Here is a 12,854-nt window from a genome sequence, read left to right on the forward strand (position 1 = left end):
TCTTTCTGCATTTGGTTGCCTCCTACGTGGCACATTCACTTATGCATCTGCCTGCGCATTTGTCTGAGCATATGGTGGCCTCTTTGCATATTTTTGCAAATAAGGCTTGTAAGTTGAAGCCTGGCGCTCTGTCTTGTCCCACCTTTTTTCCATTTGTCTTGTTCGTGCAAGCAACTGTCACAATAATTGTAAATATCAATGTTAAACAATGGTAAGCCCATTTCATGCTTAGCTCTGGGACATATTTGGCAAATTACACTTTGAATCCTTAAATGTGCCGAAACTGCACGAGCGTATTGTACAAAGAGCAAAATATATGGATATGAAAGGTACAGCACAGGAAATTTTCGAATAAGTAAAACAAAATAAAAAGTTGAAAATATACTGTGTACTAAGCAAAAATAAAATGTAACTTGCACCCAAGCGATTGATGAAAGAAAAAATAAACATGAAGACATGTGCAGTCTAGTTTATAGTGAACAAGGTACTGTGTACGTCGCATCTGCAAACACAAATAAGCAGAAAGATGAATAAGTTCAACAAATAGTTAGCCTATCTAGTAAGCAGCGCTGAGTAATAAGTCCATACACTTACCGACGGATGATACTGAGATCCATTTTTTGCAATCACATACACTTCAGTCATACCTGATCAGACCATCCGATCACACGCTGTGCTGATGCAGCCATAGCTCCTCCCTGACGTGAACACTGTTCTGGCTCACGGCCTCGCCACTACTAAATAAGTTCTCCATTAACATACCGCAGTGGCACTTAAAAGAAGTCACATTGTGAACACAAGCAAGGAGCACCATAAAAATAGTCACGATAACAATGTTTTCACCACGGCCGCGTGGGAATGGAGCAGAAGGTCGAAGTCACTTCTGAATAATGGGATAATAGGGATCCCTACGTGACCATAAAATTTTTAACAGACACGCAGCAACAATATATTACAAATAAACGTTTGTTTACGTAACAATTCTTTTTTTTTCCATCGCTTGGTGAAAGCGACTTTTACCTGTCATGTTACGTCTATGTTATGTCAACACACCTTGTCATTAAACGTAAGCTGTAGTAGTAGCAAGCAGTGATTGCTTACTATTAAGAGTGATTTTATGCACGACGGTGACGAGCGACGGCTTTTAGGGATGAAACGAGCCGTCTTGCGAAGATATCCCTCGCACTTGTCGCTCGATCACTCGGTTCTGGAAATCTAGAATTCGTCGCTCGTTACCCGGAAGGGCTACAGCCCCGTTTACATGAATGCGACAGTGGCGCATCGCATTTCCAAGCGCATTTGGGAAAGGCGATGCGACGCCGTTTACTTGTAGCGCCTTAACTCTCGCGAGAACGTAGCGCTACATGGTGTCGTATAAGGGAAGTGCAACAGACTTCCGGTGTAACTGGTTTCCGGTAGTAGGCCGAGTGCCGTTGGTGGTTGAGTGCCCAGAAATAGACAGCTTTAGTTTAGCGTACGCAACTTATAGCGTACGCTATGCGCTATAATGTAGCGGACGCAAAGCCGCGCACGTATTTTGTAGCTTTAGTTGGCCAGCGAGATCTTCGAATCTCAGAGGCCATATGTCGTCGTTCCGGCTATTTTCCGACTCTAGCGATAGGTAGCGCTGACATCTCGTATGTTTCTTTCGTTAGGCTTCGATTCGTTCGAAACGAGAAGCGATCTCGAAAGCACCACAAGGGTATCCATAATAGTCTGTCGTCGAAGCGGCCTGAGACTAAGCGAAAGCCGTTTACAGAATCATTTGCTGCGAACAAAGTGCATTTTACAAAAGCAACGCCAAATTCAATTCGAAGCGGGCAGCTAGGACAGCCGCCATGTTGATGGCTAATTCCTTCCCATCATTCCTAATGCTACGATCCCGCGTTTACATGCTCCGCGAGAGTCGACTCGCGCCCGTAAATCTACCCTCGTCTGGCACATTAATGCGATGCGCCGTCCTAGCACATTACTGCTGTTTACATTAATGCGATGCGCTAGAAATGCGATGCGATGGGACACTGTCGCATTCATGTAATAGCGCGAAGCTGGTAATGGATGTACATCAGTCAAGTACTAGCGACTGTCGCATGGAACTAGCAGACGATACGTGCAAGGTTAAGAACCTACTGCAAGACATTCAAGAAACATTTTACGCTGCTCCTTAGAGTAAAGCATAGCGACTTAAATTACCAAACCACTCATCACGTCACTTTCGGCGCGTATTTGCCGCCCTAACACCGGCAACACCGGGGAGACACCGCTCAATGTCGTTGCTCACATGGGGTACGAGTGGTAGGGAAGCAGCGTACGCGACATCCATCTACACCGGGTCGCTGTCACGAGCAGGATCACTTGAATGGGGTTTATACTTTCCCTTATAACTGCTCGCAAACTGACAACCGCGTAAACAGATTATTAACAACCTCGAAGCATACGTAAGAGAAAAAGCGTCATAGCAGTAAGAATCGACGAACAGGCAGATGAGTCGTTATTATGCAACTTCAGCAGAAAAGCGGCAGCTCACACAAATGATGAACACAATTGTTGCCGAATCTAATCTCTCTCATCGGAAGGAAACGCTGAATATTTCTAATTTAGCATTAAGCAAATAAATTAGCGCCACCAAATTAAGTCAACCAGTGCCCAGCAAGCATCAGCACAGATTTCACTGTCGTCGTGGGAGTTCTGTTTCCTACGTTCGCAAGGCACTCTATGCCCACACGAAAAGCACGAACAATATATGTGTAGTTAGCAAGCACGATTACTGACCTTTTAAATGGTACGATGCGGTCGACAAGCGTCCTCCAAGTTGCCGGCACTGCAATGTTAATACCGCATACATGCCGTTGCGTAGAAGGACGAACTGCGCAACGCTAATAATACGCATTATTTCTTTGCAACGTCCACCGACCTTTCCACAACAACCAGGGACAAAGGGAATGCACTCCACGGCATGAATATCATTGGTCCACTTTTGCCTGGCGCACCATGCGTACGGTGAGTTTGCAGCGAGACACAAGTTATCTTCTGGCACTTCTGTGCAAGCGAACTAAGTCACAGTTGTTTAAAGAAAACGAAAAAACACGATCAAACAAACACATCGTAGCAGTTCGTACGACCGACAGCACAAGTAAACGAAGAAACGAGATTGATGAATGGATGCTATGATGGCTATTAACAACCCCTCTGTAACGGGGTGGTGGGTGGCGCTACCTGTCGAATCGGGAGGTTGTTGTGGCCTCCGGGATGTCTAAAATACCTCGCGCACACTCGCTCGGCGCCTTATTGCGCCCAACTACATACAGATGTTGCAACACAAGAACAACCATCGCACATTCTATATTAAACGCTTTAGTTTAGCGCAGAAAGAAACTCTATGACGTATTTTTGACTTTAAGTAGCTTCCGCCGCATGCAGGCTGCAAGAAAATTGCCTTCGAGATCCTTGTATACTATTCTTAGGAAGCCGTCCATAGGCGAGACACACACACACACACACACACACACACACACACACACACACACACACACACACACACACATATATATATATATATATATATATATATATATATATATATATATATATATATATATATATATATATATCAGAACGCTTATTCCAAAAGAAACAGAAATAGGAGTGGAAAGCGAGTAGGTGGAGCCCCAAGTCCAGGACTCCACTGCCTTGAGCCGTCCGCCATGCCTGGTCGAGGCTGGCGAACGAAGTCTCCCACTGCACCCTTCCGGAAAGTTGGCCGGCTACTTTTTTGGTTCACTCTGCTCTTTTGAAGCCCATCCACGATGCCTTGTGCTACTGCCCGTGCTACCTGCGCCGTCACTTCGTTTTAAATGACTTGGTGCTGTCGCCAGCCGCTACTGTAGCATTATAAATTGTTGACTTGACCTCGGAGCTACACATGTGTAGTGCGCGATGTTTGCGTGCGCATTGTAGCTTATTCTGTCAGAAAACATCGGATCTACGAGGATTGATCGCTCGGGTGGCACAGGTTACACCTATGTCATCCGTATTGCTTTTGTGTTGCTACGTTGAATGTGCGCGGATTGCGCTTCTGTCGTCCATGCTTTCTGTATTTATCGCGCAGCCCACGAAGTTTCCTCGAAAAAACCGCATGTCTCCGTAGCGTGAATGTGTCCTATGTGGTGTGTGCCAGAAATTTGCGGTGGCGCACAATGTGTTTGCAGCCAAGTGCCAGCTTGCATTCCAGTGAGTAGACAAGGCTGCTCAATCCTCAAGGCACATGACATCACATTGTGACTGTATAATTTTGTCTTGTTCGCCTTCTACAATGAGTGTCCTTTTAAAGATGTTCCTGCTTGACAGTGAAATGCCTGTAGTGCATGGGGTTGAAATACCATAGCAATTCAGCTATATACATCGTACTTTAAAGCAAAATTATCTAGACATGTTACAGCACGTTAATCTCGCGATCATTTGTACAAATCTCAGCATGTTCTCGAGTGGCGACGACCTTGCGCCATGTTAAAGACAAACGTAATTGTCTACTTATCTGAAGTAGTTTAGGTCATTTCTTGATATCATTTGCTCGAAGTACAAAGTTTATTCTATGCGCTGTTGGCTTTTCGAGTTAAGAAGACACTTTGAGATATTAATCCACACTAGTTGTTGCATTGTGTCGACTTAAATTCGGGAGTAATATAGGTTGTGCCGCGTGTAGTAACTCCGTTTAAGTATTTATATCGTGCATACGGATATAATACGGACTTAGATGCGCGTTCACTAAACAGGAAACACGACGAATTCACGTCATTGCTTGATAGTTTTCACACTAGATGTAGCGTAATTATGGTGCCTGAGACATGGTGCAATGCACTTAACAGCGCGCCCACATTAAATGACTACAGACAACATTCACTTTACAGAACAGATCGACGCGGTGGAGTGGCCATATATGTTCGCAACACAGAGAGCTGTACGACGTTAAATGAATTCACCGAACTAGCATCAGATTATGAGCTTGCAAGGCGATGGTGTTATTTTTTTGTGTAATTTATCGCCCTTCATCGGCAAATATCGCAAATTTTTAGCTTTTCTTGATGCACCTTTGGAATATGCGTCGTTTAACAGGTGCCGCGTCGTTATAGGATGTGATTTCAATATTAACAATTCCCCGGAAAAGAAATCCTCTGAAGATCTATTAAATAACACAGCTTCGTGCCATTTCATTACTATCATTACTACGCCCACTCGAGTATCGCCAACAAGTTCAACTATTTTGGACCTTTTAATCACTAAAATAGATACACACGTCATCGCTGCAGGTACAATCAGCAGCGATATAAGTGATTACTGCCCGATATTCATGGCCTTCGTTACTTCTGCAACAGGAAAGAAAACTGCTTCCAGCCCAAAGCTTGTCTGCCAGGCTATAACGCAGCCATCACTGGATATATTTCGATCCAAAATTGAAGGTACGGACTGGGAGCCTGTTTTAAACGAAACGACCGTAGATGTCGCGTACGACACGTTCATAAAGCTCTTCAATGGCCACTACAGCAGCTGTTTTCCGATGAAATCATTTAAGACGGGAAAACGCACACGAAAGCCTTAGATTATTCCGGAACTGAAGCGCATGATCACAGAAAAGCATAAACTCCATGATTCCTTTTTAAGAATGCGTGACGTCAATACTTTAACGACCTTTAAGAAGCTACGCAACTGTTTAAATGCTTTACTAAAAAAAGCTAAAAAGAAATATTATGGGAACCTTTTCCAGACAGGATCGAATTGCCCACCTGATCGTTTGTGGAAAATAATGAATTCCGTACTGGGTACAAGTTCAGTGACCAATGAAGTACAAGAAATTGTCATTAATAGCAAATCACTGTCAGGGACGGCTCTGTCAGAACATTTTAGCGAATATTATGCATCAGCAACAATCAGCCATGCTCCTCCCACAGACAGGAACGAAATGTTCGAGAAACGGCATTTTTTTCACCCACAGATTCTTCCGAAGTATATAACACCTTCACTGCATTTAAAATTGTAAAGCCACTGATATCGATAATATCCAGACAACACACGTAAAATATGTGATCGACATTATCTGCCCGCTCTTGGTCCATATCTTCAACCTACCGATTGGTTCAGGGACGTTTCCTGCTAAAATGAAACGAGCCAAAGTGTCTGTTATATTCAAAGGGGGGGGGGGAAGAAACAACGTCGGAAACTACCGACCAATATCTGTTTTGCCTATATTTTCCAAGGGCCTTGATAAGATAATTTTATGTCGAATGCATAGTTTTTTTTTAAGCACGAAATTATGTCTGAATGCGAGCACGGTTTCACAAAGGGCAAGTCAACTGATTCTGTACTCCTGGAACAAAAAGAAATAATTCTCAAAAACATTGAAGCGGGAAAGTTAACCCTTGGATTCTTCATTGATTACAGCAAAGAATTTTATTGACTCTATCATGACACACTTTTAAGTAAACTAGAAGAATATGGCATACGAGGGGTCGTTCACTCACTTTTGCAGTCGTATCTCTCCGATCGACAGCAGTGCGCAGTTATAGATGGTTCTACGTCATCATTTCGCCCATTACTGAGTGGCGTACCCAGGGAAGCATTTTGGGTCCCTTTTTATTTAATGCACATGTGAATGACTTACCTTCTATTGATAAGCGTACAGAATTTGCCTTATACGCAGACGACACTAGCCTCTTCGTTTCTGCTGACAACTAGCCAGACTTGTTTTTACACGACAGTAAAGTTCTGTTCAAAGTGTTCGAGTGGTCCTTATGTAACAGCCTACAAATCAATATAAAAAAAATCAAAGGCCGTTATTTTTGCTGCAAAGAACAGATATGTGTCATGCGTCGATTTAACCATAGGTTCCCACTCGCTTGATGTAGTTCAGGAACACAAAATTTTGGGTGTTGTATTTTCTAGACACATGATGTGGAACTCACACATAAACCTTGTTGCAAAAAAATTGTCTGCTGCTTTATCTGTGTTATTTAGATGCCGTCATATGTTCCCACCTCGTGTAATGTTCTAGCTTTATCATTCGCTTTTTCGGTCGCATGTAAACTATTTCACCTTATTATGGGCTAGGACTACACGTAACATTAACAGGCTGTTGGTGCTCGAAAAGAAAGCTATTCGTTGGATTCACAATGTTCACAATTTACATCCTACAAAACCGTTATTTCAAGAAAGCTGAATAATTAACGTCAAAGAGATTTACGCATACCGTCTTGAACGCCAATTACATTTTGCAGATAAAGAAAACATACCATTCCTAAAAAATGTGTCAGCCCTCGTAGAACGACCCAGCACCCGTGTAGCACGAGGATCGGAAAAATGGATGATAATAATAATATTTGGGGTTTTACGTGCCAAAACCACTTTCTGATTATGAGGCACGCCGTAGTGGAGGACTCCGGAAATTTTGACCACCTGGGGTTCTTTAACGTGCACCTAAATCTAAGCACATGGGTGTTTTCGCATCTCGCCCCCATCGAAATGCGGCCGCCATGGCCGGGATTCGATCCCGCGACCTCGTGCTCAGCAGCCCAACAGCATAGCCACTGAGCAACCACGGCGGGTTGACCGGTAACGTTCACAGGCCCATTGGATTCCGCTCGCGAACATTAACGCATGCAGGCGGAGCGCAACTATTCGCAGCTCGAGCGAGAGGCACTGGCACTGATATTCGGCGTCACGAAATTCCGTGACTACCTTCTAGGTCGGGAATTTACCTTAGTGACTGACCACCAGCCATTGTTGGGCCTGCTGAAATCGGACAAGCAGACGCCCACAATGGCCACCGCACGGCTACAACGTTGGGCACTCCACCTGGGGGCCTACCGCTACCGGCTACAGTATGCACCAGGACGACAGATGCTGAACGCTGACGCCCTCAGCCGACTTCCGCAAAGGTCTCCGGAATCTGACGATGACGGTGAGCCGCCCGAATATGTGCTGTCGCTAAACAAGCTGAACAATGGCACCATAACAACGCGTGAGTTGAAAGCATTAACGGCTTGTGACCCTGTCCTGGTCGAGATCAAACGGTACATATTACATGGGTGGCCCAGAAACGCAAACGGAATGGCCCGGGCCGTACTGCCGTTTTTTGACCGCAAGCTCGAATTATCCGTAGCACATAAACTGATGTACTGGGGTAATAGGGTCATAATACCGACCGAAGCTAGGGAGCGAGTGCTGCATCTTCTACATGAAACGCACCAGGGTTCACCAGCAATGAAATCTGTCGCTCGTTCTTTGTTCTGGTGGCCAGGCCCCGACAAAAATATTGAAGACGTGTCTGCACAATGCCAGTACTGTGTGCAAAATCTGCCGATGCCAACTGCAGCTCCCGTCGTTAACTGGCCTGAAACAGGCGAAAGGTGGTCACGTATTCACATTGACTACGCGGGTCCGATCTGCGGAAAAATGATACTCGTAGTAGTCGACGCACACACCAAATGGCTCGAAGCAATACCTTTGTCACACGCCTCAACGCAGACCACCATTGACTGTCTGCGTGGTATTTTCAGCAGGTTTGGAATACCGCGCACGATCGTTTCTGACAACGGGACCCCATTTGCCAGTCAAGACTTCGCGTTGTTCGTGGCAAGCAACAACATTGTGCACCTTCGATGCGCTCCATACCATCCCCAGTCTAATGGTGCGGCGGAAAGGGCAGTGCGAACGATAAAAGATGGTCTTCGAAAAATGACGAAAGGAAAACTGGAAGAGAACCTAGTACGGTTGCTTTTTAACTACCGGAGGATTCCGCGAAAATCGGGTAAATCCCCAGCAGAGCTACTTTTGGGCTATCAAATACGCTCACGCTTGGACGCATGCTTTCCTCCAGCACTTGCAGGACCAAAAGAGGACCAAGATGACTGGCTGCCGCTACCTGCAAGTGAAGTGTATATCCGCAATTACGGTGTGGGGAGCAAGTGGACGCCCGGTCATGTGAAGGCGACGTCGGGAGCGAGAATGGTGACCGTGGAAACATCAGACGGAGTCGTCCAGCGGCACGTGGACCAGGTCCGCCCGCGACAGGAAGTACCAGGGGACAAACCGACAGTAACTACAACCACCACGCATCGCAGTGAGCCGGACCAAGCAACACAACTACAGCATCCAGAAACGGTGAATCCAGATGAAGGCATAACTGCTCGGCGCATTCCAAATGGCACCCGTTCTCCAGACTTTGCGGCACCAGATATTCCAGTGGCCCCGTTGCATACAGGTGTCGCCCAACAAACTCTGAGACGCTCAACGAGAGAACGCAAGCCAGTGCAACGCTTTCATTTCTGAGGAGGAAGGAATGTTGCAACTTAACGCATTGTCGAAATGCGCGCACCTTTTATCGCCTCATCTGGCGATCCTTCGAGTTCGGACTATCACTACTAACACGTGCTCCTTTCTATCTTCCTGCCACTCAGCTACTTATAAATACGCTCTACACCTTTGAATAAACGTTCATTTTGTTCTACTGACTACGCTGATGCTTCACTGGTCTGGCGTTATTGCGAGCGCGCCATGGCTATGCAACACATACTGTATCTGGATTTTGTTGACATTTGGTCAAATGGCACACCCAATATACCCACATACTAGTTTTCTTGTCCAAATTGCATGCCAATGTATTTTGATTTTTCGGCATTCGCTCCTCTGCACTACGTGAAGTTGCGCTGCACTGGCTCTTTCACATCCTTGTGTCCTTGCAGCTGCCTTCTTGCGTTATATAAAGCGGCTTCCTGAAGAATATAGAGTGCAAAAGCCAACACAAGGGCATGGTTTAAAACAACATCAAAACAGTCAAGGTCATGGCAATAAAAGAAAGTCTTATCTCTTAGTCTTCCTAGTGAAATGCATGAAAAACATCCAAATGACTGCAACAGTCAACTGCTAACCTAACTTCAATTTTTAGATTTATACGAAAAACAAATTACCAACAGTTCATCCTTGTTTGTCACCAATGTTAGAATACTCCTCCTAATAAATAGAATATTGGTCATTGTCAGACGTCATAGGTCTGTCATAAGTCTTGTGTATCGCAGACACCACTTATGGCCCATCCTATGCATGTGCCCAGTGTGTCCCCCGCACCATCCCTGGTTGTGCCACTGCTGAAGCCATAATTTGAGGATCATAGCTGCAAACATGATGCTCAGTAGGGATGAAAATATTGTTCTCCAGTTGAATGGATATGACTGGATGGGCCTACAAGAAAGGGCAACAAGGCTTGTTATTGCAAGCTTACCCACATTTCAATACTAACGAGAAAGTTCACTGCAGCCTGCATCTAAGCTTACTAAAAGGCATGAACTTATTTTCATATATGAGGTGCGCAATGGAGTTTATTTTTGACAGACTCGACTTCCGCTGCAGTTTGAAATCTAGCATTTTAGATTCTTGAAGGCATGTAAAAATTGCAGTTAGACCACAGTTATTAGTTTATTAGACCAACTTATTGTTTTCTGTACGACCGACGACTGGTAACACGGAATTAAAACAACGTTTTTTTTGATATTGTATTCCTCTAAAAATATTAAAGCAATAAACACATTTTGACCTGCCATGCAGTAGCAAAATGCACCCATTACGCTTGTAACCCCCAGAGGAAGGCTGATTTAGATGTACATTTGACATAACTCTGACACGCCAACTCATATTAGCAAATGCAAAGGCATGTCCAAAACAATAAGCGTATGCAAAGGGGCCCTGCAATTGTAATTCCACACCGCGGCCGTTATATTCGATGCCGATGCGTAACTCGCTGCTCGACAATTCACCGAGTTCGTATACATAAGCGTCCTTTCAGTTTCACACCGTGCTCGAAAATCGCAACAGGAGACATAAAACCAGACCTATAATCACACCATTTCAATACATGAGCAAAAACAGTTCAGTCTTAGGGATAAACACCGTGAGAGCGATTTAGTGCGCGACGGCGACAAGCGACAAAACGGGCCTTTGCTTGAACAGATGGCTCGGTCCTGGAAATCTAGAAATCGTCGCTCGTCTCCCGGAAGTGCTATGAGCGACTAGCCAATACCGCGAAGCTGGAACTGGATGTACATACATCACTCAAATACTACCGATTGTCGCGTGGAACGAGCAAATGATTCAATTTTTATACGCGCGAGGGCAAGAACCTACTGCAAGACCTCAGGAAATATTTTAGCTACTTTTATAGTAGAATACATCAACGTAAATTAAGAAAGCACGCGCAAGGCGTGATTGCAGGCCTCATACCGGCAACAACGGGCAGGCGTTGCTCAAAATCGTCGCTCGCACGCACTACAACTGGCCGGCGACGAGCGAACGCGATAGCCATCTCCATCGCGTCGCTTGTAGCCGTCGCGCGCACGATCCCTTATATGGGGTTTATACTTTATTCAGCATAAAACATAGCTTCCTCATGCGTTTTCAGTAAGTTCAAGATAACGCGTCCAACTGACCTCTTGCAGCATGCAGCTGAATGTCTGCGGCAAAGTTTCTAACTAGCACTGGTGCTGCACGTAACTTCAGTGGTCGCAGATTCCCCCTGGGCGTGACACCGTCAACCGCTCGGCTTATTCATAACAAAAGCATGCTGCCAGCAAAATGACGCCTTATATTATGTGATTCCTTATTTCAACAGCGTTCCGTACACAATAGAATGCCAAACTGAATAAATTCAAACACACAAAACGCACGCTAATCACGCTCCGCATAGGCTCGGAATCATCGGCTGGTGAGCAAACCATTTTAACCGTCCTCTCGCCGAGCGTGTTATTGAATATACCATAGTTCTGGCAGCGTTTGTGATTTTCAAAGCCCTTACGGATAACGGCAAAGTGATCAAATCACATGCAGCTATCGCGACGACTGGCGTTTCCGATTGACATCGAGAGACAGCGCGCTTGCCTAGTCCGTTGTCAATCGCGTCGGCTAACCGCCGCGACGACGTCCTGGCGGTAGCATGTCACATACGGAGAATGTGCACCCAAGTTAGAATTAGCTTACCGTGGAGGATTTGTTGTTATATCCAAGGAATGACGAACAACTGTCGTGTTTTCGTGGCAACGCGAGATGGCTGACCCACGATCCCCCTTGGGTGGCCTTCGTTGCTTCTCGCTGGACATATCTTTTTCCGGTGCTGTGCTTGTCCGCGATCTTGAGCGTGCGCGCGCGGTGGAGCAACTCCGAGTGAAAAAGTAGAGCGCTCGCTACGCGTTCCCTTGAACTGCGGCGGCATATTCTCTTAGAAGCAAAAAGATGTGTTTTTTGCTCAGCGTGCATGAGTGATACATTGCCATGTTCGGGGCGAGCCACCTACAGTTGAAGCAGAAGATTACGCTACGTTTTGTTCTCTATTGCCGCAGGAGTAGAACGGGCATTCTACTCCCTCTCTTAAGGGGGATAGTGAAAAGCACATTTCACTATCTCCTTGGTGACAGAGTGAACAATGCATTTCACTCCACACGACATTTTGCGAGAGTTAAAACAACGCTTTGAAGAGTGAACCGGGCACTTCACTCCTGCGATACCCTCCCTAGTTTTTAGTGTGCAGTTCGCACTTTTTCACGTTCGTGTGGAGGTTCTAGGAAAGACAGAAAAGATAAGGGAGCTGTATGCAAAAGTGCTAGATTGACAAGCAGAAATTTCCCTTAGAACACTGCTTCAGGATCCGTTGGAACGCGCTACAGCTAACCGAAAATTCTCAGTGTCCTTCCACTCTGTGAAGAAAGATGAGCAGTGAAGCTGTGTATGAGGGCCCCGTAATGGTGAACTGCACCTCCGCTGCGGGTCGGTCCGGCATTGCAGTATCTTCGAGATCGGCCCACGTATGGGTAGAGCTT

The 12,854-nt window shown here is 45.5% G+C and overlaps 1 protein-coding gene across 3 annotated transcripts in view; it reads right to left on the minus strand.

The window, feature by feature from the left end:
* Positions 1 to 12,854, minus strand: part of LOC135912448 (monocarboxylate transporter 13-like) — a 610,659-nt gene that overhangs the window by 586,786 nt on the left and 11,019 nt on the right. Inside the window, exon 1 of one of the 3 annotated variants that reach the window (XM_070532619.1) lies at positions 2,773 to 2,802. The exons of the other annotated variants lie outside the window; for them this stretch is intronic. The gene's annotated coding sequence lies outside the window, so the exon portion shown is untranslated. Of the gene's footprint in view, positions 1 to 2,772; positions 2,803 to 12,854 lie in introns of those variants that run through there. 3 annotated transcript variants of the gene reach the window in all.

Source organism: Dermacentor albipictus, chromosome 1 (assembly GCF_038994185.2).
Source record: "Dermacentor albipictus isolate Rhodes 1998 colony chromosome 1, USDA_Dalb.pri_finalv2, whole genome shotgun sequence".
Lineage (NCBI taxonomy): Eukaryota > Metazoa > Arthropoda > Arachnida > Ixodida > Ixodidae > Dermacentor > Dermacentor albipictus.